Source organism: Bison bison, unplaced genomic scaffold (assembly GCF_000754665.1).
Source record: "Bison bison bison isolate TAMUID 2011002044 unplaced genomic scaffold, Bison_UMD1.0 scf7180017864268, whole genome shotgun sequence".
Taxonomy (NCBI): Eukaryota; Metazoa; Chordata; class Mammalia; order Artiodactyla; family Bovidae; genus Bison; species Bison bison.
Genome location: NW_011494840.1, coordinates 573,066 through 592,221, shown reverse-complemented (window position 1 = coordinate 592,221; position 19,156 = coordinate 573,066). Strand labels below are relative to the sequence as shown.

Here is a 19,156-nt window from a genome sequence, read left to right as displayed (position 1 = left end):
GAAGGAACCTACCTCAACATAGTAAAGGCCATATATGATAAGCCTACAGCAAACATTATTCTCAATGGTGAAAAACTGAAAGCATTCCCCCAAAGATCAGGAACAAGACAAGGCTATCCTCTTTCCCCACTATTATTCAACATAGTTCTGGACGTCCTAGCTACTGCAATCAAAGAAAAAGAAATAAAAGGAATCCAGATTGGAAAAGAAGAAGTAAAGCTTTCACTGTTTGCAGATGACACGATACTGTACATAGGAAACCCTAAAGATAGTATCAGAAAATTACTCAAGCTAATCAGTGAATTTAGCAAAGTTGCAGGATACAAAATCAATACACAAAAGTCACTTGCATTACTATATGCTAACAATGAAAAATCAGAAAGAGAAATTAAGGAATCAATCCCACTCACCATTACAACACAAAGAATTAAATATCTAGGAATAAACTTACACAAGGAGACAAAAGAATTGTACACAGAAAAGTATTAAGACACTGATGAAAGAAATCAAAGATGACATTAACAGATGGAGAGATATTCCATGTTCCTGGGTAGGAAGAATCAATATTGTGAAAATGACTATACTACCAAACACAATCTACAGATTTAACGTGATCCTTATCAAATTACCATGGCATTTTTTCACAGAACTAGAACAAAAAATTTCACAGTTCATATAGAAACACAAAAAAAACCCAAATAGCCAAAGCAGTCTTGAGAAAGAATGGAGCTGGAGGAATTAACTTTCCTGACTTCAGATAATATTACAAAGCTACAGTCATCAAAACAGTATGGTGCTGGCACAAAAACAGAAATATAGACCAATAGAACAAGATAGAAAGCCCAGAGATAAACCCATGCACCTATGGGTACCTCATTTTTGACAAAGGAGGCAAGATCATACAATGGGGCAAAGGCAGCCTCTTCAATAAATGGTACTGGGAAAACTGGACAGCTATATGTAAAAGAATGAAATTAAAATAATTCCTAACACCATACACAAAGATAAACTCAAAATGGATTAAAGACCTAAATGTAAGACCAGAAACTATAAAACTCTTAGAGGAAAACATAGGCAGAACACTCAACAAAATAAATCAAATAAGATCCTCTATGACCCACCTCCTAGACTAACGGAAATAAAAATGAAAGTAAACAAGCGGGACCTGATTAAACTTAAAAGCTTTTGCACAGCAAAGGAAACTATAAACAAGGTGAAGACACAATGCTCGGAATGGGAGAAAATAATAGCAAATGAAACAACTGACAAAGGATTAATTTCCAAAATATGGAATCAGCTCATACAACTCAATACCAGAAAAACAAACAACCCAATCAAAAAGTGGGAAAGAAACCTAAGCAGACATTTCTCCAAAGAAGACGTACAGATGGCTAACAAACACATGAAAAGATGCTCAACATCCCTCATTATTAGAGAAATGCAGATCAAAACTACAATGAGATATCACCTCACACTGGTCAGAATGGCCCCCATCAAAAATGCTACAAACAACAGATGCTGGAGAGGGTGTAGAGAAAAGGGAATGTTTTTGCACTGTTGGTGGGAATGTAAATTGATACAGTCATTATGGAAGATGGCATAGAGATTCCTTAAAAAACTAGGAATAAAATTACCATATGACTAAGGAATCCCAGTCCTAGGCAAAACCCTGAGGAAACCAAAATTTTTCGAAATAGACTCATATATCCCAATGTTCATTACAGCACTATTTACAATAGCTAGAACACAGAAGGAATCTAGATGTCCATTGACAGATGAATGAATAAAGAAATTGTGGTACATATACACAATGGAATATTACTCAGCCATAAAACGGAACACATCCAAGTCAGTTCTAATGAGCTGGATGAACCTAGAACCTATTATACAGAGTAAAGGGAGTCAGAAAGAGAAAGATAAATACTGCATTCTAACGCATATATCAGAGAAGGCAATGGCACCCCACTTCAGTACTCTTGCCTGGAAAATCCCATGGACGGAGGAGCCTGGTAGGCTGCAGCCCATGGGGTCTCTGAGTTGGACATGACTGAGCGACTTCACTTTCACTTTTCACTTTCTGCATTGGAGAAGGAAATGGCAACCCACTCCAGTGTTCTTGCCTGAAGAATCCCAGGGACAGGGGAGCCTGGTGGGCTGCCATCTATGGGGTTGCACAGAGTTGGACATGACTGAAGCAACTTAGCAGCAGCAACACATATATATGGAATCTAAAAAAATGGTACTGAAGAATTTATTTACAGGGCAGCAATGGAGAAACAGACATAGAGAATAGACTTATGGACATGGGTAGAGGGGAGGAGAGGGTGAGATGTATGGAAAGAGTAACATGGAAACTTACATTACCATATGTAAATAGATAGCCAATGAGAATTTGCTGTATGTCTCAGGAAACTCAAACAGGGGCCTCTGTATCAACCTAGAGGGGTGAAATGGGGTGGGAGATGGGAGAGAATTTCAAAAGGGAGGGGATATATGTATTCCTATGGATGATTCATGTTGAGGTTTGACAGAAAACAGCAAAACTCTGTAAAGCAATTATCCTTCAATAAAAAATAAAGTAATTAATAAAGAAAAAAAAAGAATAGGAGGAAATGAATTCAGGATATTTAGGGGACTGACATGCTGAAAGGTGGACTTCCCTGGTGGCTCTGCCTGCAATGCAGGAGACCTAGGTTTGATCACCCACTTTAGCCTTGCCTAAAGAATCTAATGGTTAGAGGATCCTGGCAGGCTGCAGTCTATAGGGTCGCAAAGTGTCAGACACGACTGAAATGACTAAGCAGCAGCAGCAGCATGTTGGAAGGCAGCAGAGTGTGGTTGTTGAAAGCCTGAAAGCTGGCTGTGTAATTAGACCCCAGCCCTACCCTGTCTCCTGACATTGTTTTGCCTCTCTGTGCCTCAGCTTTCTTACCTTTAAGATGTTGATGGCAGAGGTCCCTGGTAGTCCAGTGATTAAGAATCCACTTTCCAATGCAGGGGACACAGGTTTGATCCTTAGTGGAGGAACTAAGATCCCACGTGCTGCAGGATAACTGAGCCCACGGTCCGCAACTAGAAAGAAGCCCTCGTGCCGCAACACAAGATCCTACATGCCACAACTGAGACCCTATGGAGCCAAATAAATACGTACTTTTAAAAAAAAATAAATAAAGTGATACTTTAAAAATAAATAAATAAAAATAATAGCCAGTAATAGCCACCCACAGAATACAGTAATGATGAAGATTGAGATGATACATTTAATCCTCTTAGAAAAATGCCCAGCCCATATTAAGCACAATTAATTATTATTATATCACAGAACTTGGTAATTTTCTGAAAGTAGAGAGTCAGAGCAAGGGAAGAGATAAAGATGACTTCTAGGCTTCAAGCCTGGACATTCATTGCCCCATTCATTATCAAGGAGAATACAGAAGATAAGATTATAAAAGTGTCCCCAATTATGGATTCATTTTGAACATTTTATGATGGAGGCATCTTTGGACAGATGAGTAGAACCGTCCCCTGGGTGTCAAGCTCTCTTGGGAGAGCTGTCAGGGCTAGAGCCACATGCAGACATCTTTAGTGAGCACTTGAAGCCAGGGATGTGGGTGAGATCTCATTTGTGAGGCACCCAGGAGAGAAGGAAAGGGTAAGCACTGAACTGCAGAACATCCTCACCTGGGGGCTGGGCAGAGGGTTAAGGGCTGTGATGAGGGACCAGTGGAGAACAAAGGGAGAAGGAAATGGCAACCCACTCCGGTATTGTTGCCTGGAGAATCCTGTGAACAGAGGTGCCTGGTGGGCTGCTGTCCATAGGGTCACACAGAGTCGGACACGACTGAAGCCACTTAGCACGCGTGCATGCATTGGAGAAGGAAATGGCAACCCACTCCAGTATTCTTGCCTGGAGAATCCCAGGGATGGAGAAGCCTGGTGGACTGCCATCTATGGGGTCTCACAGAGTCGGACACGACTGAAGGGACTTAGCAGCAGCAGCAGCAGCAGAACAAAGACCAGGGGGACAGTGATGCAGCACAGTACCGGGTCTTTGGAGAGCCTGTGATAGGGAACACAGATAATGACTAAAGTCCATCCAAAGAATGACACTCCTCCCATGAGAAAGAAAACCCTGAGGATATGTGTGGGAGCTGGTAAGTGAAGTGTGTAGACTGTCGCTGGTAAAGCTGAACAGAGTTTCCAGCTGGTGCTTCAGTTTTGTCTATAAAGTAAGAGCAAGGCCGCCTGTGGCCACATACAGGAAGTCGGTGCAGAAAACTCAACAGTGGCCACAGGACTGGAAAAGGTCAGTTTTCATTCCAATCCCAAAGAAAGGCAATGCCAAAGAATGCTCAAATTACTGCACAATTGCACTCATCTCACATGCTAGTAAAGTAATGCTCAAAATTCTCCAAGCCAGGCTTCAGCAATATGTGAACCATGAACTTCCTGATGTTCAAACTGGTTTTAGAAAAGACAGAGGAACCAGAGATCAAATTGCCAACATCCGCTGGATCATGGAAAAAGCAAGAGAGTTCCAGAAAAACATCTATTTCTGCTTTATTGACTAGGCCAAATCCTTTGACTGTGTGGATCACAATAAACTGTGGAAAATTCTGAAAGAGATGGGAATACCAGCCCACCTGACCTGCCTCTTGAGAAATCTGTATGCAGGTCAGGAAGCAACAGTTAGAACTGGACATGGAACAACAGACTGGTTCCAAATAGGAAAAGGAGTACGTCAAGGCTGTATATTGTCACCCTGCTTATTTATTTAACTTCTATGCAGAGTACATCATGAGAAACGCTGGACTGGAAGAAGCACAAGCTGGAATCAAGATTGCATGGAGAAATATCAATAACCCCAGACATGCAGATGACACCACCCTTATGGCAGAAAGTGAAGAGGAACTCAAAAGCCTCTTGATGAAAGTGAAAGTGGAGAGTGAAAAAGTTGGCTTTAAGCTCAACATTCAGAAAACGAAGATCCTGGCATCTGGTCCCACCACTTCATGGGAAATAGATGGGGAAACAGTGGAAACAGTGTCAGACTTCACTTTTCTGGGCTCCAAAATCACTGCAGATGGTGACTGCAGCCATGAAATTAAAAGACGCTTACTCCTTGGAAGGAAAGTTATGACCAACCTAGATAGCATATTCAAAAGCAGAGACATTACTTTGCCAACAAAAGTTTGTATAGTCAAGGCTATGGTTTTTCCAATGGTCATGTATGGATGTGAGAGTTGGACTGTGAAGAAGGCTGAGCCGAAGAATTGATGCTTTTGAACTGTGGTGTTGAAGAAGACTCTTGAGAGTCTCTTGGACTGCAAGGACATCCAACCAGTCCATTCTGAAGGAGATCAGCCCTGGGATTTCTTTGGAAGGAATGATGCTAAAGCTGAAACTCCAGTACTTTGGCCACCTCATGTGAAGAGTTGACTCATTGGAAAAGACTCTGATGCTGGGAGGGATTGGGGGCAGGAGGAGAAGGGGACGACAGAGGATGAGATGGCTGGATGGCATCACTGACTCGATGGACGTGAGTCTGGGTGAACTCTGGGAGTTGGTGATGGACAGGGAGGCCTGGCGTGCTGCAGTTCATGAGGTCACAAAGAGTCGGGCACGACTGAGCGACTGAACTGAACTGAATTGAATAATGGGAGGGTGATCGGATGTATCCCTTCTCCAAGGGGGAAAAAAAAGTCTCATCAAGGACTCAGCAGACATTCAATGAAAAGTATGAACTATAGTATTGCAAGAAAAAAATTTTTTTGGCCAGAGATTTTTCTCAGCAATTTTTCCCAGTGTTCTGAATGTAGAAACAAGAGCCAGGATGGAGAATTTGAGGTAAGATGTGGCATGCAAAATTTATTACATGGCTACTTTTGCCATAAAACAAAGTATAAAATAACTAAATTGAGTCCTTTTCAAGATTTACCTGGGACTGGAACATTGGCTTGGGATACAAAATACCTGTATCCAACTTCACATCCCTATTGTCTATTGAAAGGATTTTAATCCTTTAATAAAGTCACTCATAATATACAATGGAAAGTATTTCCTAGAATTTTGTAAAACTAATGAGAAGGAAGCTTGAATATGCTGATTAACGTGTAAGCGAGTTATTGGAAAAGGAACGATTATTGTTTTAATATCCTCTCAGTTACTCTAAAAGATTCCAAAACTGATTGTATAACATGCTATATAAAGTACAAGGCTTAGTCATAGTATCATCAGTCTCATACCTGGGTTTTCATACTTAGTATAAATGTCTGGAGGATTTTTTATCCTCCAGCTGAATGGCTTAAAACTCCCATAAAGGTCACTACACAGCACAAAAAAGACATCTTAGATATAGTTATTTCAAGACATTTATACAGATAAATGCATTTCTGTTCACTTTCAGCATTCAGTAGTTTGTTGTAAATTGGAGTATAACTAGGAAATCATTTCCATGATCATATTAAAGACACAATTTATTAAATACTTTAAACATCATTCACAAAACAACATTAGGGCATAAGAGTGACAGTAGAGCTCACTAATCAAAGAATCATTACTTCACCTCTTTTCAAGGATTTGGTTGTCTATACACACAAAAAAATTTTTTTAATGGTATACAAAAAAAATATGTTAAAGAAATGGGTCACTTAAACAATTTGTTGAAGTACAATGAATCAAACTGAGGCCAAAAACAAAAAAATGAGACTAAAGATTAGTCACAGCAAGTGGATAAATACAAGAAAGAGGTGCATTTTATAAGCAAACTTTTAAGGCGACTTCTGCAAAATAAACGAACTGTCAGCAATGAGTATATGAAGAGCCGCCTCTGGGCACCAGTTTCAGACCCACATCTATCAGCTCTGGAAGCCGCAGAAGGCTTTCCACCAGGGAGAACCCCAAAACTGGAGCACCTCTTTAGGTCCCTTCTCTTCATTTCCTCCCTTCTTTGACTCTTTATCTGAAAACAAGTCAGGTCAAACGAAAAACAGTGAAGGTTCACGTGGGTGAGTTCATGATAAGAGAGCAGAAGTGTTCTGTGTCTAGAAGAAGAAACACAGGTCCTGAGAGCTGCTGCTGCTGCTGCTAAGTCGCTTCCGTCGTGTCCGACTCTGTGGGACCCCTGAGACGGCAGCCTATCAGGCTCCCCCGTCCCTAGGATTCTCCAGGCAAGAACACTGGAGTGGGTTGCCATTTCCTTCTCCAATGCGTGAAAGTGAAAAGTGAAAGTGAAGTCGCTCAGTCGTGTCTGACTCTTAGTGACCCGGTGGACTGCAGCCCACCAGGCTCCTCGGTCCATGGGATTTTCCAGGCAAGAGTACTGGAGTGAATTGCCATTGCCTTCTCCAGAGAGCTAGACTGAGAAGATAATAAATTAGCAAGGAGTGGCAGGGGAAGACCCTTTCTCCTCAGCATCATGATGTTTGCCTGTGTGGTGTGTGATGACTTCTGAATGCTTCTGGCTGGCACCATCTGCATTAGATGTGGGTATAAACAATTTTCAGAATCATGTTCTAAGTGGATATCATATCACAAAAACCAGTGGCTCTCTAATAACTCATCACATATGCATCACCTGTACTCGTTATATAGAGAGAAACTGCCTCTGATTTGACTACAGTGGAATATGAAACATGTCTTTTTTATTCTACAAGAACTCATTTTTCTTTACTAGATTTTCTTACTAAAGGGAAACCAAAACTTGTTTTTCTGAAACCTATACAACTGATCCTTTGTCAGTTCCTTACTGCTATTATTTGAATTTACGAAAGTTGCAATGCGAAGACAATTTAGGTTACAATGATATTTGGAGATGAGAGCCCTGACAATCCTTGGATATATTTGAAAACCGGCAAATGTGTGGCTCTCAGCTATTTTCACTACCCTCTCCAGCTTGATGCCTCGTGAACTAAACTGGGTGCTCCTGTTCTATTATTCCCAACTTTTATTATCCAAACCCTTTTAATAAATTATTTAGCCTTTATTGTTCTAAGTTCTTGGATTTATTTTTACATCACAATTCTCTAGTTTCCAGTATGTTATTTCCTGTTATGAAAGGATTCAAAGTAGTTTGTTTTTTATTGTTGTTTTTCAAAGCCAGGGAGGCTGGCCAGTGGTGTGTAGGGATGTTTCGCAATGCTACTTCCTTCCTATATACACACACACACACTCACAAGCCCTAGGTAAAAAGTTGCCAAATTATCTGAAGTCTTCAAATCACCCTTTCTGGCTCCTCTTTCCTCCTTTGGAAGCACGTCCTGCCCTTGAATTGTACTGCCTCCTGAATTCTCCCCTTTTCCTTACAGAGAGCCTGGCCGGGGTCACAGCTCCCCACGCTCCTGGGTGGCAGTGGGCCACTTCTCCCAGAACACACTCACTGTCTAGCAAAGCAAAGGGAAGAGGCAGGCTGGCCCCTCCGCCGTCAGCCTCAGTCTTTCTGGGACACCAGGGTTTCTCCTTCCTACAAGTTACATCCTGTCTGTAGCCAGATTGGCCCAACAACAAGGCTGTATCTGTGAAAGGGAAACTTGCCCCAAAGGGTACGTGTTGGAGCAGAGGGGTGTGGGGGAGGGGAGAGGTGCAAAAGGAAAGCTAATCTTCAAAGAGTTAAAATCCAGCCTATCAAAATTTCATAATACTCAGTCAAGTAAATCCTTTTTTCTTTTTTTACTGATATTTTGTTCTAGAAGACAGCAATATTAGCATATTCTAGAAAAGAAAAACCTGACTTTAATAAAATATCATTAAATGAGAGATGCATGATTAACATTATTTTGAAGTTACCTCATATACTTAGGTTTAATGAAGTCTTAAATATATAGAATTATTTCATACACACATTAAGAAAACATGAAATAGGTGACTAGGTAGAGTTGAAAAAGATGCTCTCAAATACTTTATATTGTCCATGCCTTATATGCTGCTGCTGCTGCTGCTGCTAAGTCGCTTCAGTCGTGTCCGACTCTGTGCGACCCCATGGACTGCAGCCTACCAGGCTTCTCCGTCCCTGGGATTCTCCAGGCAAGAACACTGGAGTGGGTTGCCATTTCCTTCTCCAATGCATGAAAGTGGAAAGTGAAAGTGAAGTGGCTCAGTCGTGTCGGACTCTTAGCAACCCCATGGACTGAAGCCTACCAGGCTCCTCCATCCATGGGATTTTCCGGGCAACAGTACTGGAGTGGGGTGCCATTGCCTTCTCCCATGCCTTAATACATTGGGTTTTATATGTTAGAGTGTTTGTTACCCTATTCAGGATACAGTGGCTTTTTTTTTTTAATAGAAATATAGTTGATTTACATTGTTGTGTTAGTTTCAGGTATACAGCAAAGTGATTCAGTTATGAATATACATATATATTCTTTTTCAGACTTTTTTCCCTTATAGGTTATTATAAAATATTGAGTATAGGTCCCTGTGCTATATAACAGGACCTTGTATAACACAGTGACTTTTACTAGGACGTGTGAAATGATTTTTTTTTCTACCTTGTGGAATAATTTATTGTGGAACAGCTGAAAAGTTTCTCTAATTTACTAATACTTCAAAGCATAATTTATTTTCTCAGGAAAAGAACTGGAAAGATTGGCCCCACATTTAAAATGTCACTCTGGTAGTTTAGTATTCAAAAATGAGTAACTACATGGAGTTACCAGTGATGTTTTAAAATTAATATTCTGGCTATATGTACAGGGTTTGTTTGTTTGTTTTGGCAAAACCATGGTAAGATACTAAAATGATCTAAGACTCTTCATTCCAAAATGTTTCCCCAAATAATTTCTGAACCATATGGCAGAAATTTGATACAGATGACTAAATTTGCTGTCATGTTTCATTATTGCTCACAGTGAAACCAATGAGAGAGCTTTAGATACTAATACCTTAGAAATATGAACTTACATAAGACTTTTAGAGATACCATCTTTAAGTACTCTTATTCTTACAAAAATTAAATAAAAAGCAAAGATCATAGATGAAGGGAAGAAACAGATTGAGTGACAGTATATGCCGGCCAGATACTGGGCTAGACACCTCATATACCGTAGGTCATTCAACAGTACGATTAGATAGGAAATTTTTTAAGCTGTGGAAATTTTCTTTTTCTAAACTTGTACAGTTCTTTTTTATTTTATTGAACTAATAGTCTATTTACAATGTTGTGTTAATTTCTGCTGTACAGCAAAGTGATTCCATTATACATACATATATATATATATATTCTTTTTCATATTCTTTTTTATGGTTTTTCACAGGATGTTGAATATAGTTCTCTGTGCTATAGAGTGCTATAAGTAGGACCTTGTTGTTTATCCATCCTAGGTATAATAGTTTGCATCTGCTAATCCCAAATGATCAATCCACCTCTCCCCCATCCCTCTTGCTCTGGGCAACCACAAGTCTCTTCTCTATGCCCATGAGCCTGTTTCTGTTTGTAGCTAAGTTCACCTGTGTCATAGTTTAGATTCCCCATATAGGCAATATTATATGATATTTGTTTTTCTTTGTCTGACTTACTTTACTTAGTATGACAATCTCTAGGCTCCTAAGGTGCTGCAAATGGCATTATTTCATTCTTTTCTATGGCTGAATAATATTCCATTGTATATAAATACAAGGGAACAGTATATATTCCATATATTGGTATGTGTGTGTATGTATATACACCACATCCTCTTTATCCATTCCTCTGTCAGTGAATATTTGGGTTGCCTCCACGTCTTGGCTATTGCAAATAGTGCTGCAATGAACAATGAGGAGCATGCTTCCTTTTGAATTACAGTTTTGTCCGGCTATATGCCCCGGAGTGGGATTGTGGATCCTGTGTGAGCCAGCATAACTCTTGACCCACATGTCATAATGCAGAGATTATTTACTCTGCCCTATGCTCCCCTTGCACAAGTTCTTCTCTTGTTCAAGTCCTATTCTTGAATCTTCAGCCTCAGGCTTGATGCGGGGCAGTCTCTGAAGGACTAGGCTAGTACTTCAACTCACCTTTCAAAATACTCCCAGTATAGGCCACACCTTCAGTTCCCAGGTACCTAATGACTCATGCCCCTCCCCCAGCCTACTGAGTAGGATATCAAAGCCTCCTTTATCTCTCTGGGTGGATACAGAGTCATTAAGCTTAAACATGCCCTTTGCCAATAGATTTGAGGGTTGGGTTTAGTTATTAACTCGGGGAGCCTCCACCCAGCTAACTATTCTAGGAAATAATTGGGTGAGTCAGGTGTTTTTATATTCATATTTCAGCAAACCAGTAATCCCAGAGCACTGTGACTGAAGGCTGAATGTCCTGGAAAGCTTGCCATCATATCTTCATCATGACATAAACTCTGAGGATAACAGGAAAAAAGTGCATTGTCAACAGAACTATGTTTTATTGTTTTTAAACAGCATTGCCTTATTTGTTATAAAGGGTCAATAAGTGTTTGTCCATCTCACCATTGATGAGGCTGTAAGATGTTACCATAAGGCACAGCGCAGCACCTTCACTGAGGGAGTAGGGGACGGGAAGTGAGCATCTGTGTTTAAGTGGGACCACAACCCGAAAAGGGCCTCCTCTGCCTGGAAGACAAACAGCACCGGTAGCATCTGCCCTCTTTCCACTCAGAGAAAAGCCTAGCCTCCCTGGTGTGTTTTCCTTACGGCAGCCCGTGGCGTGACTGTGCAGGCAAGACGGCTCTGGGACACTCCTCCCACCATCCAGGCACACACCCGACTCAGAGCAGGAGCTGGAGGCCAGGAGGAGGAAGACAACAGCAAGGCAGCACCTCTCCTTGGTCATCAGGGCAAACAGAATCACTGCTCACCTGCTCAGGACCTGAGGATGCTTGTAATTCATAGAACACCACGAACGGGACCTCACTTCTGAAATGCAAGGACATGAGGGAAGTTTAATCCTCTGTAGGAAAAACATTCTCCTGAAATAAAATAAGTTAATTTTGTGTTCAGTACTTTATTGTGCATTAGGTGCTGAGCTAAACACTTTATATGCTCCTGCAATGAACAAAGCTCACAATTCCAAAAAGTTGCTGTTCTTTCACCATTTTACAGAGGAAAAAGTTGGGACAGTCACTTGCCCAGAGTTCCACAGCTGAGCCAAAATTTAAAGCAAAGTTTTGTTTGTTTTTAAGAGCCAAAACTATTGACAAGTATATTATATTGCCTATTAGTAACTGTTTAAATAAAACTAATGTGACTAGCATGCAGCCTGCATATCTAAGCTTAAAATTACTCAGTATTTTATATATATATATATATGCCGTATATTGCCTATTAGTAACTGTTTAAATAAAACTAATGTGACCAGCATGCAGCCTGCATATCTAAGCTTAAAATTACTCAGTATTATATACATATATGATATTATAGGGGCTTCCCTGATGGCTCAGACGGTAAAGAATCCACCTGCAATGCAGGAGACTAAGTTTGATCCCTGCATCGGGAAGATACCCTGGAAAAGGAAGTGGCAACCCTGGAGGATTCCATGGACAGAGGAGCCTGGCAGACTATAGTCCATGGGGTCGAAAAGAGTTGGACACGAGTGAATGACTAACACTTTCACTTTCACATATATATAATAGCATATTTTGATATAAAAATTTTATAATTAAAAAAAACATAAAATGAAACTTTCAAAGTAGATATTCTACCACAATAAGAAATAACTCTCAAAACATGGGTAAAATTCATAATATAAGCAACATCAAGATTCAGTTCAAACAAAAACTTTACAGACAAGCAAAAGCTAAAAAAATTCGGCACCAGCAAAACAGCTTTGCAACATATTCTAAAGGAACTTCTCTAGATCAAAAAGAAAAGGCCACACCTAGAAAGAAGAAAATTACAAAATTAAAAACTCAGTGGTAAAGGAAACACATAATAAAGGTAGGAAATCTTTCACACACAAAGATAGGAGGGAAGTTAAAAGACATAAGTAGTAAAATCATCTGTACAAATGCATGGTTTTAGAAATGGATTTGAAATTGAGATCAATAATTTAAAACAATCCCAGGTGACTCAGTGGTAAAGAACCTGCCTATGAATGCAGGAGACATTGGTTCAATCCCTAGGTCAGGAAAATCCCTTGGAGGAGGAAATGGCAACCCACATCAGTATTCTTGCCTGGGAAATCCCATGGACAGAGGAGCCTGGTGGGCTACAGTCCATGGGTTGCAGAGAGTCGGACACAACTGAGTATACACGCATGCACATGTAGGCCACTATATGAAAACCTCATAGTAGCCAAAATGCAAACCACTGAGAATCACAAAGGGAAAACAGATAAAGATTTGACAAAAATGGATGTGAAGGCTCAGGCATTTTTATACTTCTCTCCGTATTTTTATGTAAGTGTGAAATATATTACATGGAAATATATTTTTAAAAAAGCAAGTCCCTCACTACCTGTCTGGCGGAAATTCTGGCCATTATTTTTACCTTGATGATGCCCTGAGTGACCACGGGGGTAACGTGGGATGTACTGTCCACCTCATCACTACGGGCCTTTGCCGTCTTCATACGTGACCTCTGAGGCTACCAGAGAACTGACATCTGACCAGCAGACAGGGAGAGAGAGAAAATCACACATGGGAAACTTCTGTTATGGGCTAGGTCAGGAAATGGTACCCATCACTTTCACCAGCGTCCTGCTGATAGAACTTAGTCACGTGGTTGCTTCTACTATGGGAGGCTGGAAATGTAAAGTAACATGTACCAGAAAGAGAGAGAAATAGGATTAAACAGTGAAGCAACCTTCCCTGGTCTAGCCTCCTGGGCATGACACAGACTTTCACTCTTCTTCCCTACTTACCCCTTCACAAGAAAACAGTTCAAAATCCCATTCAGTCACTGTATCCAACTCCAGATCAAGGATCTCCAAGCAAGGGTCTTTTTCCATCAGGTAAGCATGCTGCCTAAGAATCTGAACACCTATAAATTATGATAAATTATCTTCCTATCTCCCTCCCTGAAATATACAAGAATCTGAACACCTATAAATGACAAATTATCTTCCTTCCTATCTCCCTCCCTGAAATATACAAGAATCTGAACACCTATAAATGATAAATTATCTTCCTATCTCCCTCCCTTAAATATACACGCATACACCACTGCATTAACCAGGCGCTTCATATACACAACTACTTTTTGTTTTTCATCCTCATCCTATTATTTTGGTTCTTTTGCCATTATAAAGGGTTGTTTCTGCTGAAAAGAACAAGAAACAAACAAGCTAAAAGCTCATATCTAAACAACAACTTTGATCTCTACTGGGTGACAAGTAGTTATTCTCATCTCTGTAAAAGCCAACTAAAGTCACCTTCCTTAAACACCTTTCCTGACCCCATGAGCCCCAGGCACTTTTTGTTCCTTCTGCCTATATCATTCCCATCTGTGATTCAGACTTTACAAGTCTGTGGAGGGCTTGCTAAGAAATCTACACTTGACCCTAGATAGCTACCAAAGAATTTTCGCACAAGCCTGACAACAATGAAATTTTCAGTTAGAAAATTCACTGGGAGATGCCTTTAAGGGACATCAACTGAAATTTGCAGATACTCAGAGTAAACTAAAAATAACAAAAAGAAATAGAAGAAGAAAAAGCAGAAGGGCTAACTGGTGGCCTTGTTATTATCAGTGAAATAGAGACAGTTTTAGACAAATGACTCAAGGGACCTTGAACATATCAGCTGCAGAATGTCAAAGCTCTTTTATTTGCTTGTGGACAGAAAGAAGGAGATAGGCTAAATAAAAGTATCTTCATCAAATTTGAAAATCCTCAATTTAAAATCTTATGCTCTCTGTCTACCTGTAAGAAAGGCAGATTATTCATTTGTTTACAAAGGATTCATTAGCTGATTTCAAGCAGGACTAGTTTTATTGCCCTGATATTGCGCTGTGTCTGTGCGGTGTGCTAAGTTGCTCAGTCGTGTCCGACTCTTTGAGACCCAATGGACTGTAGCCCACCAGGCCCCTTTGTCCATGGGATTTTCCAAACAAGAATACTAGAGTGCATTGCCATGCCCTCCTCCAGGGGATCTTCCTGACCTAGGGACTGAACCATATGACTTATATCTCTTACATTGGCAGGTGGGTTCTTTACCACTAAGTATTAATTCCTTAAGGATTAAAAAATGGGTACATGAGTTCTATTTCAATTTTTTTCAGAGGCCCAGAATTTTAAAGTAAATATCATCTTAACATGCATTCTTAGTGAGTTATTTCATGAAATGAAACAAAGTATCTGACAGCATAAATACAAAAGAGAACATTCACTGAAGCCCACTCTGTGCAAGGCACTTTGTCATAGAAGGAAGAACAAAACATGGTTTCTACCTTAAAGGAATCTTTAAGTCATGTAAAACTCAAAGGAAGATTAACATCTTCCTGTTTCAGGACACTACATATGAAGTATTACCTAGGAAACTGGAAGTTCCCTTATTTTAGTAAGAGACTGCTGCTGCTGCTGCTAAGTCGCTTCAGTCGTGTCCAACTCTGTGCTACCCCATGGACTGCAGCCCACCAGGCTTCTCCATCCATGGGATTCTCCAGGCAACAGTACTGGAGCGGGGTGCCATTTCTTTCTCCAATGCATGAAAGTGAAAAGTGAAAGTGAAGTCGCTCAGTCGTGTCCGACTCTTAGAAAACCCTAAGTCCTTGTCTTACTCTGTTTGGCCTATTATAACAAAATACCATAAACTAGGTAACTTGTAAACAACATAAAATTATTTCTCATAGTTATTGAAGCTAGAAATCCAAGATTAAGACACTATCAGTTTCAGTGTCTGGCGAGGGCCCTCTTCCTGGTTCACAGATGGCATCCTTTCACTCTGTCCTTGCATAGTGGGAAGGAAAAGGGTGCCTTCTTGGGCTGCTTTTATAAAGGTCTTGAGAGAGCATTATGAAAAACTGTATGCCAATAAGCTTGACAACTTAATGAAATTAACAAATTTTTCTTGAAAAACACAGATTATCAAAGCTTACTGAAGATAATACCCATAATTGCCTTAAATCTATAAAAAAAAATTAAGAAGATAAATTTGTCATTAAAACTTTTTTCTCACCAAGAAAACCTCAGGCCCAGATGGCTTCACTGGGGAATTCTACCTAACATTTAAGGAAGAAATTAAAATATCAATTCTACACAAACTCTTCCAGAAAACTGATGAGGAAGGAGTATTCCACAACTCATTTTATGAAGTTAGTATTACCCTTATACTAAAACAAGACAAGAACTTCCCTGGTTGCTCAGATGGTAAAGAATCTGCCTGCAATGCTGGAGACTGCGGTTCAGTCGCTGGGTGGAGAAGATCCCCTGGAGAAGGGAATGGCAACCTACCCCAGTATTTTTGACTGGAGAATCCCATGGAGAGAGGAGCTCAGCAGACTACAGTCCAAAGTGCTGCAAAGAATTGGATATGATTGAAGTGACTTAGCACGCATGCAAAATAAGATAAATATATTATAAGAAAAAAAATCTATAGTCCAATATCCCTCATTGACGTAGATGCAAAAAATATAAACAAAATTTCAGCAAATTGAGTCTGACACTATATTTTAAAAAGACAATACATCACGACCAACTGGGGTTTATCCAGGAATGGAAGATTTGTTCAGTATTTGAAATTGCTCAATGTAATTCTCCATATTAACAAGCTAATAAAGAAAAACTATATATTCATCTCAATAGATTCAGAAAAAGCAGTTGACAAAATTCAATGTTCAATCCTGATAAAAATTCTCAGCAAACCAAAAATAGAACTTCCTCAACCTGAGAAATGACATCTACCAAAAAAAGTAAACAAACAAAAGCCAAAACCAAACAAATAACTTCAGTTAACATTGAAATTAAAAGACACTTGCTCCCTGGAAGAAAAGCTATGACCAATGGAGACAGCATATTAAAAAGCAGAGACATTACTTTGTCAACAAAGGTCTGTCTAGTCAAAGCTATGGCTTCTCCAGTAGTCATGTATGGATGTAATAGTTGGACTCCAAAGAAAGTTGAGTGCCAAAGAATTGATGCTTTTGTGGTGTTGGAGAAGACCCTTGAGAGTTCCTTGGACTTCAAGAAGATTCAACCAGTCCATCCTAAAGGAAATCAGTCCTGAATATTCATCGAAAGGACTGATGCTGAAGCTAAAACTCCAATACTTTGGCCACCTGATGCAAAGAACTGACTCACTGGAAAAGACCTGGATGCTGGAAAAGATTGAAGACAGGAAGAGAAGGGGATGACAAAGGATGAGATGGTTGTATGGCATCACTGATGAGATGAACATGAGTTTGAGCAAGCTCTGGGAGTTGGTGATGGACAGGGAGGCCTGGCATGCTACAGTCCATGGAGTCGTAGAATCAGACATGACTGAGCGACTGAACTGAACTGAACATTAAACCTCATATGAAAGACGGAATATTTTTTTCTAAGATTAAGACAAGGATGGTGATCTCACTATTTTACTTCAACAATGTATAGGAGGTTCTAGCTAGTGCAATAATGCAAGAAAAATAAATGAGAGGCCTTCTGATTAAAAAGTAGTAAAACTATCTTCATTCACAGATGATGTTATCATCTACATAGAAGGCCCAATGAAATCTACACAAATAGCTATTATAACCTTTAAGTAAGTGTGGCAAAGTTGCAGGATATAACAGTTTACAAAAATCAATTGTTTCTCTATATACAAATACCAATTGGAAATTTAAAAACAATAAAATTTACAATAGTATCAAAATATGAAATTCTTAGGGATAAATTTGACAAATATATGTATGACCTGGACTCTGTAACTTGAAAATATTGCTGAGAGAGTTCAAAGAAGACCAAAAGAAATGAGAAGATATGATAATCATTAATATTATTAAGATGTCAATTTTTTGCAAATTGATCTAATGATTCAATATACCACCAAATCAAAACTCTAGCAAGTATTAATGCAGAAACTGACAAACTAATTAAATGCATATGAAAATGCAAAGGATGTATAATAGCAGAAATAATTTTGAGAGAGAATAAAGTTGAAAAACTTTTTACCTAGCTTAAGACTTATGAAAGTAAAAAATAAAGCTAATCAAAACATAGCCATATTAGCATAAATATATGCCAATAGGTCAATGGAATAGGATAGAAGTTCAGAAATAAACACTCATATATCATCACCTGATTTTTTCAACAAAGATGCAAAGTAATTCAATGGACAAAGAATTGTCTTTTCAACAAATGGTGCTGAAAAAAATGGGTTTCAATATGCAAAAAGTAAAGAATTCCAATCCATATCTCACATATAAAAATAAACTCAAAGTAGATTTTAGATTTAAATGTTAAAACTTTCATAACAAAACAGGAGAAAATCTTGTGACCTTAGATCAGTGTGTCCAGAATATATAAAGAACTCTCAAAACTCAATAACAAGAAAATAACCCATAACAAAATGTGAAAAAAAGCTAAACAGTTAAACAAACACTTCATCAAAGTTACATGATGACAAAGAACTCCTGACAAAAGTCTCTCTCCACACATTAGTTATTAGATAAATATAAATTAAAACCACAATAAAATATCATTATATACTTATTAAGATACTAACATTAAAAAAGATTGACCATACCAAGTTCAAAAGGATTTGAAGCAGCTGAAACTTTCAAATACTGCTTGTGGAAATGAAAGTTAATAAAATCACTAGGAAAACAATTTGATAGTTTTTTAAAAAATTAAACATACACCTGCCATATGATCATTCATTCCACTCCTAGGTATTACCAAAGAGAAAGTATATATTCATATGAATACATGTAAAAATGTTCGCTGCTGTTTAATTTGTAATAATCCAAAACTGGAAACATCACTCCACCACTACTGCTATCACCAGATCATACGTTGATTCCTTAACCCCCAATGAGACTGTATTTGAAGATAAGACTTACGAGGCATTTAGGGTTAAATGAAAAATTTATATGAAGGTCAGGAAGCAACAGTTAGAACTGGACATGGAACAACAGACTGGTTCCAAATAGGAAAAGGAGTACATCAAGGCTGTATATTGAACCCTGCTTATTTAACTTATATGCAGAGTACATCATGAGAAACGCTGGACTGGAAGAAGCACAAGTTGGAATCAAGATTGCCGGGAGAAATATCAATCTCCTCAGAAATGCA

At 39.1% G+C, this 19,156-nt stretch overlaps 1 protein-coding gene across 1 annotated transcript in view; it reads left to right on the top strand.

Annotated features, from left to right (window-relative positions):
• Window positions 1–19,156, top strand: part of LOC104994841 (histone H2B type 1-L-like) — a 31,154-nt gene that overhangs the window by 712 nt on the left and 11,286 nt on the right. The window lies entirely within an intron of this gene.